The sequence below is a fragment of the Chaetodon auriga genome, chromosome 18 (genome assembly GCF_051107435.1).
Source record: "Chaetodon auriga isolate fChaAug3 chromosome 18, fChaAug3.hap1, whole genome shotgun sequence".
Taxonomy (NCBI): Eukaryota; Metazoa; Chordata; class Actinopteri; order Chaetodontiformes; family Chaetodontidae; genus Chaetodon; species Chaetodon auriga.
The window spans coordinates 20,363,248-20,375,000 of NC_135091.1; the positions used below are offsets into that span (position 1 = coordinate 20,363,248).

Below are 11,753 nucleotides of genomic sequence, written 5' to 3' on the forward strand. Positions count from 1 at the left end.
GGATTAAAGCTCCATGGGTCCCCTAAGCCTGGCCATTCCACTAAAGAAGGAACAGCACCCTCTACTGGTGAAGAAAAGGCTTACAGCACCTGGTATTCCCAGGCGGTCTCCCATCCAAGTACTAACCAGGCCCGACCCTGCTTAGCTTCCGAGATCGGGCGCTGTCAGGCTGGTATGGCCGTAAGCCGCAAGCACTGATGCACACAAGCTTTTTATACATGTGCCCTGTGTATGTACACTCTGGGGTGTGAGGGCTTTCTCCTTTCACTTGTCTGGAAATGTTGAGGCCGCTTTGATTGTGCGGCCCAACAAATCCGACTTCTAAAGAAGGCAAGTCAATCAATGGACACACTTTTGGTGGTTGCACACACGGGCCTGACGGATTAAAGCTCCATGGGTCCCCTAAGCCTGGCCATTCCACTAAAGAAGGAACAGCACCCTCTCCTGGTGAAAGAGGAGAAGAAAAGGCTTACAGCACCTGGTATTCCCAGGCGGTCTCCCATCCAAGTACTAACCAGGCCCGACCCTGCTTAGCTTCCGAGATCGGGCGTTGTCAGGCTGGTATGGCCGTAAGCCGCAAGCACTGATGCACACAAGCTTTTTATACATGTGCCCTGTGTATGTACACTCTGGGCTGTGAGGGCTTTCTCCTTTCACTTGTCTGGAAATGTTGAGGCCGCTTTGATTGTGCGGCCCAACAAATCCGACTTCTAAAGAAGGCAAGTCAATCAATGGACACACTTTTGGTGGTTGCACACACGGGCCTGACGGATTAAAGCTCCATGGGTCCCCTAAGCCTGGCCATTCCACTAAAGAAGGAACAGCACCCTCTACTGGTGAAGAAAAGGCTTACAGCACCTGGTATTCCCAGGCGGTCTCCCATCCAAGTACTAACCAGGCCCGACCCTGCTTAGCTTCCGAGATCGGACGAGATCGGGCGTTGTCAGGCTGGTATGGCCGTAAGCCGCAAGCACTGATGCACACAAGCTTTTTATACATGTGCCCTGTGTATGTACACTCTGGGCTGTGAGGGCTTTCTCCTTTCACTTGTCTGGAAATGTTGAGGCCGCTTTGATTGTGCGGCCCAACAAATCCGACTTCTAAAGAAGGCAAGTCAATCAATGGACACACTTTTGGTGGTTGCACACACGGGCCTGACGGATTAAAGCTCCATGGGTCCCCTAAGCCTGGCCATTCCACTAAAGAAGGAACAGCACCCTCTACTGGTGAAAGAGCAGAAGAAAAGGCTTACAGCACCTGGTATTCCCAGGCGGTCTCCCATCCAAGTACTAACCAGGCCCGACCCTGCTTAGCTTCCGAGATCGGACGAGATCGGGCGCTGTCAGGCTGGTATGGCCGTAAGCCGCAAGCACTGATGCACACAAGCTTTTTATACATGTGCCCTGTGTATGTACACTCTGGGGTGTGAGGGCTTTCTCCTTTCACTTGTCTGGAAATGTTGAGGCCGCTTTGATTGTGCGGCCCAACAAATCCGACTTCTAAAGAAGGCAAGTCAATCAATGGACACACTTTTGGTGGTTGCACACACGGGCCTGACGGATTAAAGCTCCATGGGTCCCCTAAGCCTGGCCATTCCACTAAAGAAGGAACAGCACCCTCTACTGGTGAAGAAAAGGCTTACAGCACCTGGTATTCCCAGGCGGTCTCCCATCCAAGTACTAACCAGGCCCGACCCTGCTTAGCTTCCGAGATCGGACGAGATCGGGCGTTGTCAGGCTGGTATGGCCGTAAGCCGCAAGCACTGATGCACACAAGCTTTTTATACATGTGCCCTGTGTATGTACACTCTGGGCTGTGAGGGCTTTCTCCTTTCACTTGTCTGGAAATGTTGAGGCCGCTTTGATTGTGCGGCCCAACAAATCCGACTTCTAAAGAAGGCAAGTCAATCAATGGACACACTTTTGGTGGTTGCACACACGGGCCTGACGGATTAAAGCTCCATGGGTCCCCTAAGCCTGGCCATTCCACTAAAGAAGGAACAGCACCCTCTACTGGTGAAGAAAAGGCTTACAGCACCTGGTATTCCCAGGCGGTCTCCCATCCAAGTACTAACCAGGCCCGACCCTGCTTAGCTTCCGAGATCGGACGAGATCGGGCGTTGTCAGGCTGGTATGGCCGTAAGCCGCAAGCACTGATGCACACAAGCTTTTTATACATGTGCCCTGTGTATGTACACTCTGGGCTGTGAGGGCTTTCTCCTTTCACTTGTCTGGAAATGTTGAGGCCGCTTTGATTGTGCGGCCCAACAAATCCGACTTCTAAAGAAGGCAAGTCAATCAATGGACACACTTTTGGTGGTTGCACATACGGGCCTGACGGATTAAAGCTCCATGGGTCCCCTAAGCCTGGCCATTCCACTAAAGAAGGAACAGCACCCTCTACTGGTGAAAGAGCAGAAGAAAAGGCTTACAGCACCTGGTATTCCCAGGCGGTCTCCCATCCAAGTACTAACCAGGCCCGACCCTGCTTAGCTTCCGAGATCGGGCGCTGTCAGGCTGGTATGGCCGTAAGCCGCAAGCACTGATGCACACAAGCTTTTTATACATGTGCCCTGTGTATGTACACTCTGGGGTGTGAGGGCTTTCTCCTTTCACTTGTCTGGAAATGTTGAGGCCGCTTTGATTGTGCGGCCCAACAAATCCGACTTCTAAAGAAGGCAAGTCAATCAATGGACACACTTTTGGTGGTTGCACACACGGGCCTGACGGATTAAAGCTCCATGGGTCCCCTAAGCCTGGCCATTCCACTAAAGAAGGAACAGCACCCTCTACTGGTGAAGAAAAGGCTTACAGCACCTGGTATTCCCAGGCGGTCTCCCATCCAAGTACTAACCAGGCCCGACCCTGCTTAGCTTCCGAGATCGGACGAGATCGGGCGTTGTCAGGCTGGTATGGCCGTAAGCCGCAAGCACTGATGCACACAAGCTTTTTATACATGTGCCCTGTGTATGTACACTCTGGGCTGTGAGGGCTTTCTCCTTTCACTTGTCTGGAAATGTTGAGGCCGCTTTGATTGTGCGGCCCAACAAATCCGACTTCTAAAGAAGGCAAGTCAATCAATGGACACACTTTTGGTGGTTGCACACACGGGCCTGACGGATTAAAGCTCCATGGGTCCCCTAAGCCTGGCCATTCCACTAAAGAAGGAACAGCACCCTCTACTGGTGAAGAAAAGGCTTACAGCACCTGGTATTCCCAGGCGGTCTCCCATCCAAGTACTAACCAGGCCCGACCCTGCTTAGCTTCCGAGATCGGACGAGATCGGGCGTTGTCAGGCTGGTATGGCCGTAAGCCGCAAGCACTGATGCACACAAGCTTTTTATACATGTGCCCTGTGTATGTACACTCTGGGCTGTGAGGGCTTTCTCCTTTCACTTGTCTGGAAATGTTGAGGCCGCTTTGATTGTGCGGCCCAACAAATCCGACTTCTAAAGAAGGCAAGTCAATCAATGGACACACTTTTGGTGGTTGCACACACGGGCCTGACGGATTAAAGCTCCATGGGTCCCCTAAGCCTGGCCATTCCACTAAAGAAGGAACAGCACCCTCTACTGGTGAAGAAAAGGCTTACAGCACCTGGTATTCCCAGGCGGTCTCCCATCCAAGTACTAACCAGGCCCGACCCTGCTTAGCTTCCGAGATCGGACGAGATCGGGCGTTGTCAGGCTGGTATGGCCGTAAGCCGCAAGCACTGATGCACACAAGCTTTTTATACATGTGCCCTGTGTATGTACACTCTGGGCTGTGAGGGCTTTCTCCTTTCACTTGTCTGGAAATGTTGAGGCCGCTTTGATTGTGCGGCCCAACAAATCCGACTTCTAAAGAAGGCAAGTCAATCAATGGACACACTTTTGGTGGTTGCACATACGGGCCTGACGGATTAAAGCTCCATGGGTCCCCTAAGCCTGGCCATTCCACTAAAAAAGGAACAGCACCCTCTACTGGTGAAAGAGGAGAAGAAAAGGCTTACAGCACCTGGTATTCCCAGGCGGTCTCCCATCCAAGTACTAACCAGGCCCGACCCTGCTTAGCTTCCGAGATCGGACGAGATCGGGCGTTGTCAGGCTGGTATGGCCGTAAGCCGCAAGCACTGATGCACACAAGCTTTTTATACATGTGCCCTGTGTATGTACACTCTGGGCTGTGAGGGCTTTCTCCTTTCACTTGTCTGGAAATGTTGAGGCCGCTTTGATTGTGCGGCCCAACAAATCCGACTTCTAAAGAAGGCAAGTCAATCAATGGACACACTTTTGGTGGTTGCACACACGGGCCTGACGGATTAAAGCTCCATGGGTCCCCTAAGCCTGGCCATTCCACTAAAGAAGGAACAGCACCCTCTACTGGTGAAGAAAAGGCTTACAGCACCTGGTATTCCCAGGCGGTCTCCCATCCAAGTACTAACCAGGCCCGACCCTGCTTAGCTTCCGAGATCGGACGAGATCGGGCGTTGTCAGGCTGGTATGGCCGTAAGCCGCAAGCACTGATGCACACAAGCTTTTTATACATGTGCCCTGTGTATGTACACTCTGGGGTGTGAGGGCTTTCTCCTTTCACTTGTCTGGAAATGTTGAGGCCGCTTTGATTGTGCGGCCCAACAAATCCGACTTCTAAAGAAGGCAAGTCAATCAATGGACACACTTTTGGTGGTTGCACACACGGGCCTGACGGATTAAAGCTCCATGGGTCCCCTAAGCCTGGCCATTCCACTAAAGAAGGAACAGCACCCTCTACTGGTGAAAGAGGAGAAGAAAAGGCTTACAGCACCTGGTATTCCCAGGCGGTCTCCCATCCAAGTACTAACCAGGCCCGACCCTGCTTAGCTTCCGAGATCGGACGAGATCGGGCGTTGTCAGGCTGGTATGGCCGTAAGCCGCAAGCACTGATGCACACAAGCTTTTTATACATGTGCCCTGTGTATGTACACTCTGGGCTGTGAGGGCTTTCTCCTTTCACTTGTCTGGAAATGTTGAGGCCGCTTTGATTGTGCGGCCCAACAAATCCGACTTCTAAAGAAGGCAAGTGAATCAATGGACACACTTTTGGTGGTTGCACACACGGGCCTGACGGATTAAAGCTCCATGGGTCCCCTAAGCCTGGCCATTCCACTAAAGAGGGAACAGCACCCTCTACTGGTGAAGAAAAGGCTTACAGCACCTGGTATTCCCAGGCGGTCTCCCATCCAAGTACTAACCAGGCCCGACCCTGCTTAGCTTCCGAGATCGGACGAGATCGGGCGTTGTCAGGCTGGTATGGCCGTAAGCCGCAAGCACTGATGCACACAAGCTTTTTATACATGTGCCCTGTGTATGTACACTCTGGGCTGTGAGGGCTTTCTCCTTTCACTTGTCTGGAAATGTTGAGGCCGCTTTGATTGTGCGGCCCAACAAATCCGACTTTTAAAGAAGGCAAGTCAATCAATGGACACACTTTTGGTGGTTGCACACACGGGCCTGACGGATTAAAGCTCCATGGGTCCCCTAAGCCTGGCCATTCCACTAAAGAAGGAACAGCACCCTCTACTGGTGAAAGAGGAGAAGAAAAGTCTTACAGCACCTGGTATTCCCAGGCGGTCTCCCATCCAAGTACTAACCAGGCCCGACCCTGCTTAGCTTCCGAGATCGGGCGCTGTCAGGCTGGTATGGCCGTAAGCCGCAAGCACTGATGCACACAAGCTTTTTATACATGTGCCCTGTGTATGTACACTCTGGGGTGTGAGGGCTTTCTCCTTTCACTTGTCTGGAAATGTTGAGGCCGCTTTGATTGTGCGGCCCAACAAATCCGACTTCTAAAGAAGGCAAGTCAATCAATGGACACACTTTTGGTGGTTGCACACACGGGCCTGACGGATTAAAGCTCCATGGGTCCCCTAAGCCTCGCCATTCCACTAAAGAAGGAACAGCACCCTCTACTGGTGAAAGAGGAGAAGAAAAGGCTTACAGCACCTGGTATTCCCAGGCGGTCTCCAATCCAAGTACTAACCAGGCCCGACCCTGCTTAGCTTCCGAGATCGGACGAGATCGGGCGTTGTCAGGCTGGTATGGCCATAAGCCGCAAGCACTGATGCACACAAGCTTTTTATACATGTGCCCTGTGTATGTACACTCTGGGCTGTGAGGGCTTTCTCCTTTCACTTGTCTGGAAATGTTGAGGCCGCTTTGATTGTGCGGCCCAACAAATCCGACTTCTAAAGAAGGCAAGTCAATCAATGGACACACTTTTGGTGGTTGCACACACGGGCCTGACGGATTAAAGCTCCATGGGTCCCCTAAGCCTGGCCATTCCACTAAAGAAGGAACAGCACCCTCTACTGGTGAAGAAAAGGCTTACAGCACCTGGTATTCCCAGGCGGTCTCCCATCCAAGTACTAACCAGGCCCGACCCTGCTTAGCTTCCGAGATCGGACGAGATCGGGCGTTGTCAGGCTGGTATGGCCGTAAGCCGCAAGCACTGATGCACACAAGCTTTTTATACATGTGCCCTGTGTATGTACACTCTGGGCTGTGAGGGCTTTCTCCTTTCACTTGTCTGGAAATGTTGAGGCCGCTTTGATTGTGCGGCCCAACAAATCCGACTTTTAAAGAAGGCAAGTCAATCAATGGACACACTTTTGGTGGTTGCACACACGGGCCTGACGGATTAAAGCTCCATGGGTCCCCTAAGCCTGGCCATTCCACTAAAGAAGGAACAGCACCCTCTACTGGTGAAGAAAAGGCTTACAGCACCTGGTATTCCCAGGCGGTCTCCCATCCAAGTACTAACCAGGCCCGACCCTGCTTAGCTTCCGAGATCGGGCGCTGTCAGGCTGGTATGGCCGTAAGCCGCAAGCACTGATGCACACAAGCTTTTTATACATGTGCCCTGTGTATGTACACTCTGGGGTGTGAGGGCTTTCTCCTTTCACTTGTCTGGAAATGTTGAGGCCGCTTTGATTGTGCGGCCCAACAAATCCGACTTTTAAAGAAGGCAAGTCAATCAATGGACACACTTTTGGTGGTTGCACACACGGGCCTGACGGATTAAAGCTCCATGGGTCCCCTAAGCCTGGCCATTCCACTAAAGAAGGAACAGCACCCTCTACTGGTGAAGAAAAGGCTTACAGCACCTGGTATTCCCAGGCGGTCTCCCATCCAAGTACTAACCAGGCCCGACCCTGCTTAGCTTCCGAGATCGGGCGCTGTCAGGCTGGTATGGCCGTAAGCCGCAAGCACTGATGCACACAAGCTTTTTATACATGTGCCCTGTGTATGTACACTCTGGGGTGTGAGGGCTTTCTCCTTTCACTTGTCTGGAAATGTTGAGGCCGCTTTGATTGTGCGGCCCAACAAATCCGACTTCTAAAGAAGGCAAGTCAATCAATGGACACACTTTTGGTGGTTGCACACACGGGCCTGACGGATTAAAGCTCCATGGGTCCCCTAAGCCTGGCCATTCCACTAAAGAAGGAACAGCACCCTCTCCTGGTGAAAGAGGAGAAGAAAAGGCTTACAGCACCTGGTATTCCCAGGCGGTCTCCCATCCAAGTACTAACCAGGCCCGACCCTGCTTAGCTTCCGAGATCGGACGAGATCGGGCGTTGTCAGGCTGGTATGGCCGTAAGCCGCAAGCACTGATGCACACAAGCTTTTTATACATGTGCCCTGTGTATGTACACTCTGGGCTGTGAGGGCTTTCTCCTTTCACTTGTCTGGAAATGTTGAGGCCGCTTTGATTGTGCGGCCCAACAAATCCGACTTCTAAAGAAGGCAAGTCAATCAATGGACACACTTTTGGTGGTTGCACACACGGGCCTGACGGATTAAAGCTCCATGGGTCCCCTAAGCCTGGCCATTCCACTAAAGAAGGAACAGCACCCTCTACTGGTGAAAGAGCAGAAGAAAAGGCTTACAGCACCTGGTATTCCCAGGCGGTCTCCCATCCAAGTACTAACCAGGCCCGACCCTGCTTAGCTTCCGAGATCGGACGAGATCGGGCGCTGTCAGGCTGGTATGGCCGTAAGCCGCAAGCACTGATGCACACAAGCTTTTTATACATGTGCCCTGTGTATCTCCACTCTGGGCTGTGAGGGCTTTCTCCTTTCACTTGTCTGGATATGTTGAGGCCGCTTTGATTGTGCGGCCCAACAAATCCGACTTCTAAAGAAGGCAAGTCAATCAATGGACACACTTTTGGTGGTTGCACACACGGGCCTGACGGATTAAAGCTCCATGGGTCCCCTAAGCCTGGCCATTCCACTAAAGAAGGAACAGCACCCTCTACTGGTGAAGAAAAGGCTTACAGCACCTGGTATTCCCAGGCGGTCTCCCATCCAAGTACTAACCAGGCCCGACCCTGCTTAGCTTCCGAGATCGGACGAGATCGGGCGTTGTCAGGCTGGTATGGCCGTAAGCCGCAAGCACTGATGCACACAAGCTTTTTATACATGTGCCCTGTGTATGTACACTCTGGGCTGTGAGGGCTTTCTCCTTTCACTTGTCTGGAAATGTTGAGGCCGCTTTGATTGTGCGGCCCAACAAATCCGACTTCTAAAGAAGGCAAGTCAATCAATGGACACACTTTTGGTGGTTGCACACACGGGCCTGACGGATTAAAGCTCCATGGGTCCCCTAAGCCTGGCCATTCCACTAAAGAAGGAACAGCACCCTCTACTGGTGAAAGAGCAGAAGAAAAGGCTTACAGCACCTGGTATTCCCAGGCGGTCTCCCATCCAAGTACTAACCAGGCCCGACCCTGCTTAGCTTCCGAGATCGGACGAGATCGGGCGTTGTCAGGCTGGTATGGCCGTAAGCCGCAAGCACTGATGCACACAAGCTTTTTATACATGTGCCCTGTGTATGTACACTCTGGGCTGTGAGGGCTTTCTCCTTTCACTTGTCTGGAAATGTTGAGGCCGCTTTGATTGTGCGGCCCAACAAATCCGACTTCTAAAGAAGGCAAGTCAATCAATGGACACACTTTTGGTGGTTGCACACACGGGCCTGACGGATTAAAGCTCCATGGGTCCCCTAAGCCTGGCCATTCCACTAAAGAAGGAACAGCACCCTCTACTGGTGAAAGAGCAGAAGAAAAGGCTTACAGCACCTGGTATTCCCAGGCCGTCTCCCATCCAAGTACTAACCAGGCCCGACCCTGCTTAGCTTCTGAGATCGGACGAGATCGGGCGCTGTCAGGCTGGTATGGCCGTAAGCCGCAAGCACTGATGCACACAAGCTTTTTATACATGTGCCCTGTGTATGTACACTCTGGGGTGTGAGGGCTTTCTCCTTTCACTTGTCTGGAAATGTTGAGGCCGCTTTGATTGTGCGGCCCAACAAATCCGACTTCTAAAGAAGGCAAGTCAATCAATGGACACACTTTTGGTGGTTGCACACACGGGCCTGACGGATTAAAGCTCCATGGGTCCCCTAAGCCTGGCCATTCCACTAAAGAAGGAACAGCACCCTCTACTGGTGAAAGAGGAGAAGAAAAGGCTTACAGCACCTGGTATTCCCAGGCGGTCTCCCATCCAAGTACTAACCAGGCCCGACCCTGCTTAGCTTCCGAGATCGGACGAGATCGGGCGCTGTCAGGCTGGTATGGCCGTAAGCCGCAAGCACTGATGCACACAAGCTTTTTATACATGTGCCCTGTGTATGTACACTCTGGGGTATGAGGGGTTTCTCCTTTCACTTGTCTGGAAATGTTGAGGCCGCTTTGATTGTGCGGCCCAACAAATCCGACTTCTAAAGAAGGCAAGTCAATCAATGGACACACTTTTGGTGGTTGCACACACGGGCCTGACGGATTAAAGCTCCATGGGTCCCCTAAGCCTGGCCATTCCACTAAAGAAGGAACAGCACCCTCTACTGGTGAAGAAAAGGCTTACAGCACCTGGTATTCCCAGGCGGTCTCCCATCCAAGTACTAACCAGGCCCGACCCTGCTTAGCTTCCGAGATCGGACGAGATCGGGCGTTGTCAGGCTGGTATGGCCGTAAGCCGCAAGCACTGATGCACACAAGCTTTTTATACATGTGCCCTGTGTATGTACACTCTGGGCTGTGAGGGCTTTCTCCTTTCACTTGTCTGGAAATGTTGAGGCCGCTTTGATTGTGCGGCCCAACAAATCCGACTTCTAAAGAAGGCAAGTCAATCAATGGACACACTTTTGGTGGTTGCACACACGGGCCTGACGGATTAAAGCTCCATGGGTCCCCTAAGCCTGGCCATTCCACTAAAGAAGGAACAGCACCCTCTACTGGTGAAAGAGGAGAAGAAAAGGCTTACAGCACCTGGTATTCCCAGGCGGTCTCCCATCCAAGTACTAACCAGGCCCGACCCTGCTTAGCTTCCGAGATCGGACGAGATCGGGCGTTGTCAGGCTGGTATGGCCGTAAGCCGCAAGCACTGATGCACACAAGCTTTTTATACATGTGCCCTGTGTATGTACACTCTGGGCTGTGAGGGCTTTCTCCTTTCACTTGTCTGGAAATGTTGAGGCCGCTTTGATTGTGCGGCCCAACAAATCCGACTTCTAAAGAAGGCAAGTCAATCAATGGACACACTTTTGGTGGTTGCACACACGGGCCTGACGGATTAAAGCTCCATGGGTCCCCTAAGCCTGGCCATTCCACTAAAGAAGGAACAGCACCCTCTACTGGTGAAAGAGGAGAAGAAAAGGCTTACAGCACCTGGTATTCCCAGGCGGTCTCCCATCCAAGTACTAACCAGGCCCGACCCTGCTTAGCTTCCGAGATCGGACGAGATCGGGCGCTGTCAGGCTGGTATGGCCGTAAGCCGCAAGCACTGATGCACACAAGCTTTTTATACATGTGCCCTGTGTATCTCCACTCTGGGCTGTGAGGGCTTTCTCCTTTCACTTGTCTGGATATGTTGAGGCCGCTTTGATTGTGCGGCCCAACAAATCCGACTTATAAAGAAGGCAAGTCAATCAATGGACACACTTTTGGTGGTTGCACACACGGGCCTGACGGATTAAAGCTCCATGGGTCCCCTAAGCCTGGCCATTCCACTAAAGAAGGAACAGCACCCTCTACTGGTGAAGAAAAGGCTTACAGCACCTGGTATTCCCAGGCGGTCTCCCATCCAAGTACTAACCAGGCCCGACCCTGCTTAGCTTCCGAGATCGGACGAGATCGGGCGTTGTCAGGCTGGTATGGCCGTCAGCCGCAAGCACTGATGCACACAAGCTTTTTATACATGTGCCCTGTGTATGTACACTCTGGGGTGTGAGGGTTTTCTCCTTTCACTTGTCTGGAAATGTTGAGGCCGCTTTGATTGTGCTGCCCAACAAATCCGACTTCTAAAGAAGGCAAGTCAATCAATGGACACACTTTTGGTGGTTGCACACACGGGCCTGACGGATTAAAGCTCCATGGGTCCCCTAAGCCTGGCCATTCCACTAAAGAAGGAACAGCACCCTCTACTGGTGAAGAAAAGGCTTACAGCACCTGGTATTCCCAGGCGGTCTCCCATCCAAGTACTAACCAGGCCCGACCCTGCTTAGCTTCCGAGATCGGACGAGATCGGGCGTTGTCAGGCTGGTATGGCCGTAAGCCGCAAGCACTGATGCACACAAGCTTTTTATACATGTGCCCTGTGTATGTACACTCTGGGGTGTGAGGGCTTTCTCCTTTCACTTGTCTGGAAATGTTGAGGCCGCTTTGATTGTGCGGCCCAACAAATCCGACTTCTAAAGAAGGCAAGTCAATCAATGGACACACTTTTGGTGGTTGCAC

The 11,753-nt window shown here is 52.2% G+C and overlaps 24 non-coding genes and 6 pseudogenes across 24 annotated transcripts; all 30 read right to left on the bottom strand.

Annotated features, from left to right (window-relative positions):
* Positions 1–77: 77 nt before the first annotated feature.
* Positions 78–186, bottom strand: LOC143336985 (5S ribosomal RNA; annotated as a pseudogene).
* Positions 187–466: 280 nt separating this feature from the next.
* Positions 467–575, bottom strand: LOC143337014 (5S ribosomal RNA; annotated as a pseudogene).
* Positions 576–846: 271 nt separating this feature from the next.
* LOC143337338 (5S ribosomal RNA) lies at positions 847–965 on the bottom strand. Its single transcript, XR_013078979.1, has one exon. It is a non-coding gene; the product is annotated as a 5S ribosomal RNA (ribosomal RNA).
* A 280-nt stretch (positions 966–1,245) lies between these two features.
* LOC143336917 (5S ribosomal RNA) lies at positions 1,246–1,364 on the bottom strand. Its single transcript, XR_013078659.1, has one exon. It is a non-coding gene; the product is annotated as a 5S ribosomal RNA (ribosomal RNA).
* A 271-nt stretch (positions 1,365–1,635) lies between these two features.
* LOC143337339 (5S ribosomal RNA) lies at positions 1,636–1,754 on the bottom strand. The gene has a single exon (XR_013078980.1). It is a non-coding gene; the product is annotated as a 5S ribosomal RNA (ribosomal RNA).
* Positions 1,755–2,025: 271 nt separating this feature from the next.
* LOC143337340 (5S ribosomal RNA) lies at positions 2,026–2,144 on the bottom strand. The gene has a single exon (XR_013078981.1). It is a non-coding gene; the product is annotated as a 5S ribosomal RNA (ribosomal RNA).
* A 280-nt stretch (positions 2,145–2,424) lies between these two features.
* LOC143336986 (5S ribosomal RNA) lies at positions 2,425–2,533 on the bottom strand (annotated as a pseudogene).
* Positions 2,534–2,804: 271 nt separating this feature from the next.
* Positions 2,805–2,923, bottom strand: LOC143337341 (5S ribosomal RNA). The gene has a single exon (XR_013078982.1). It is a non-coding gene; the product is annotated as a 5S ribosomal RNA (ribosomal RNA).
* A 271-nt stretch (positions 2,924–3,194) lies between these two features.
* LOC143337342 (5S ribosomal RNA) lies at positions 3,195–3,313 on the bottom strand. The gene has a single exon (XR_013078983.1). It is a non-coding gene; the product is annotated as a 5S ribosomal RNA (ribosomal RNA).
* Positions 3,314–3,584: 271 nt separating this feature from the next.
* On the bottom strand, positions 3,585–3,703 carry LOC143337344 (5S ribosomal RNA). The gene has a single exon (XR_013078984.1). It is a non-coding gene; the product is annotated as a 5S ribosomal RNA (ribosomal RNA).
* Positions 3,704–3,983: 280 nt separating this feature from the next.
* LOC143337345 (5S ribosomal RNA) lies at positions 3,984–4,102 on the bottom strand. Its single transcript, XR_013078985.1, has one exon. It is a non-coding gene; the product is annotated as a 5S ribosomal RNA (ribosomal RNA).
* Positions 4,103–4,373: 271 nt separating this feature from the next.
* Positions 4,374–4,492, bottom strand: LOC143337347 (5S ribosomal RNA). Its single transcript, XR_013078987.1, has one exon. It is a non-coding gene; the product is annotated as a 5S ribosomal RNA (ribosomal RNA).
* A 280-nt stretch (positions 4,493–4,772) lies between these two features.
* On the bottom strand, positions 4,773–4,891 carry LOC143337348 (5S ribosomal RNA). Its single transcript, XR_013078988.1, has one exon. It is a non-coding gene; the product is annotated as a 5S ribosomal RNA (ribosomal RNA).
* A 271-nt stretch (positions 4,892–5,162) lies between these two features.
* On the bottom strand, positions 5,163–5,281 carry LOC143337349 (5S ribosomal RNA). Its single transcript, XR_013078989.1, has one exon. It is a non-coding gene; the product is annotated as a 5S ribosomal RNA (ribosomal RNA).
* Positions 5,282–5,561: 280 nt separating this feature from the next.
* LOC143337019 (5S ribosomal RNA) lies at positions 5,562–5,670 on the bottom strand (annotated as a pseudogene).
* Positions 5,671–5,950: 280 nt separating this feature from the next.
* On the bottom strand, positions 5,951–6,069 carry LOC143336911 (5S ribosomal RNA). Its single transcript, XR_013078653.1, has one exon. It is a non-coding gene; the product is annotated as a 5S ribosomal RNA (ribosomal RNA).
* Positions 6,070–6,340: 271 nt separating this feature from the next.
* Positions 6,341–6,459, bottom strand: LOC143337350 (5S ribosomal RNA). Its single transcript, XR_013078990.1, has one exon. It is a non-coding gene; the product is annotated as a 5S ribosomal RNA (ribosomal RNA).
* A 271-nt stretch (positions 6,460–6,730) lies between these two features.
* LOC143336987 (5S ribosomal RNA) lies at positions 6,731–6,839 on the bottom strand (annotated as a pseudogene).
* A 271-nt stretch (positions 6,840–7,110) lies between these two features.
* LOC143336989 (5S ribosomal RNA) lies at positions 7,111–7,219 on the bottom strand (annotated as a pseudogene).
* Positions 7,220–7,499: 280 nt separating this feature from the next.
* Positions 7,500–7,618, bottom strand: LOC143337351 (5S ribosomal RNA). Its single transcript, XR_013078991.1, has one exon. It is a non-coding gene; the product is annotated as a 5S ribosomal RNA (ribosomal RNA).
* Positions 7,619–7,898: 280 nt separating this feature from the next.
* LOC143336929 (5S ribosomal RNA) lies at positions 7,899–8,017 on the bottom strand. The gene has a single exon (XR_013078670.1). It is a non-coding gene; the product is annotated as a 5S ribosomal RNA (ribosomal RNA).
* Positions 8,018–8,288: 271 nt separating this feature from the next.
* LOC143337352 (5S ribosomal RNA) lies at positions 8,289–8,407 on the bottom strand. Its single transcript, XR_013078992.1, has one exon. It is a non-coding gene; the product is annotated as a 5S ribosomal RNA (ribosomal RNA).
* A 280-nt stretch (positions 8,408–8,687) lies between these two features.
* On the bottom strand, positions 8,688–8,806 carry LOC143337353 (5S ribosomal RNA). The gene has a single exon (XR_013078993.1). It is a non-coding gene; the product is annotated as a 5S ribosomal RNA (ribosomal RNA).
* A 280-nt stretch (positions 8,807–9,086) lies between these two features.
* LOC143336930 (5S ribosomal RNA) lies at positions 9,087–9,205 on the bottom strand. Its single transcript, XR_013078671.1, has one exon. It is a non-coding gene; the product is annotated as a 5S ribosomal RNA (ribosomal RNA).
* A 280-nt stretch (positions 9,206–9,485) lies between these two features.
* LOC143336940 (5S ribosomal RNA) lies at positions 9,486–9,604 on the bottom strand. The gene has a single exon (XR_013078672.1). It is a non-coding gene; the product is annotated as a 5S ribosomal RNA (ribosomal RNA).
* A 271-nt stretch (positions 9,605–9,875) lies between these two features.
* Positions 9,876–9,994, bottom strand: LOC143337354 (5S ribosomal RNA). Its single transcript, XR_013078994.1, has one exon. It is a non-coding gene; the product is annotated as a 5S ribosomal RNA (ribosomal RNA).
* Positions 9,995–10,274: 280 nt separating this feature from the next.
* Positions 10,275–10,393, bottom strand: LOC143337355 (5S ribosomal RNA). Its single transcript, XR_013078995.1, has one exon. It is a non-coding gene; the product is annotated as a 5S ribosomal RNA (ribosomal RNA).
* A 280-nt stretch (positions 10,394–10,673) lies between these two features.
* Positions 10,674–10,792, bottom strand: LOC143336951 (5S ribosomal RNA). The gene has a single exon (XR_013078673.1). It is a non-coding gene; the product is annotated as a 5S ribosomal RNA (ribosomal RNA).
* Positions 10,793–11,063: 271 nt separating this feature from the next.
* LOC143336861 (5S ribosomal RNA) lies at positions 11,064–11,182 on the bottom strand. Its single transcript, XR_013078605.1, has one exon. It is a non-coding gene; the product is annotated as a 5S ribosomal RNA (ribosomal RNA).
* Positions 11,183–11,453: 271 nt separating this feature from the next.
* On the bottom strand, positions 11,454–11,572 carry LOC143337356 (5S ribosomal RNA). Its single transcript, XR_013078996.1, has one exon. It is a non-coding gene; the product is annotated as a 5S ribosomal RNA (ribosomal RNA).
* Between the last annotated feature and the right edge of the window lie 181 nt (positions 11,573–11,753).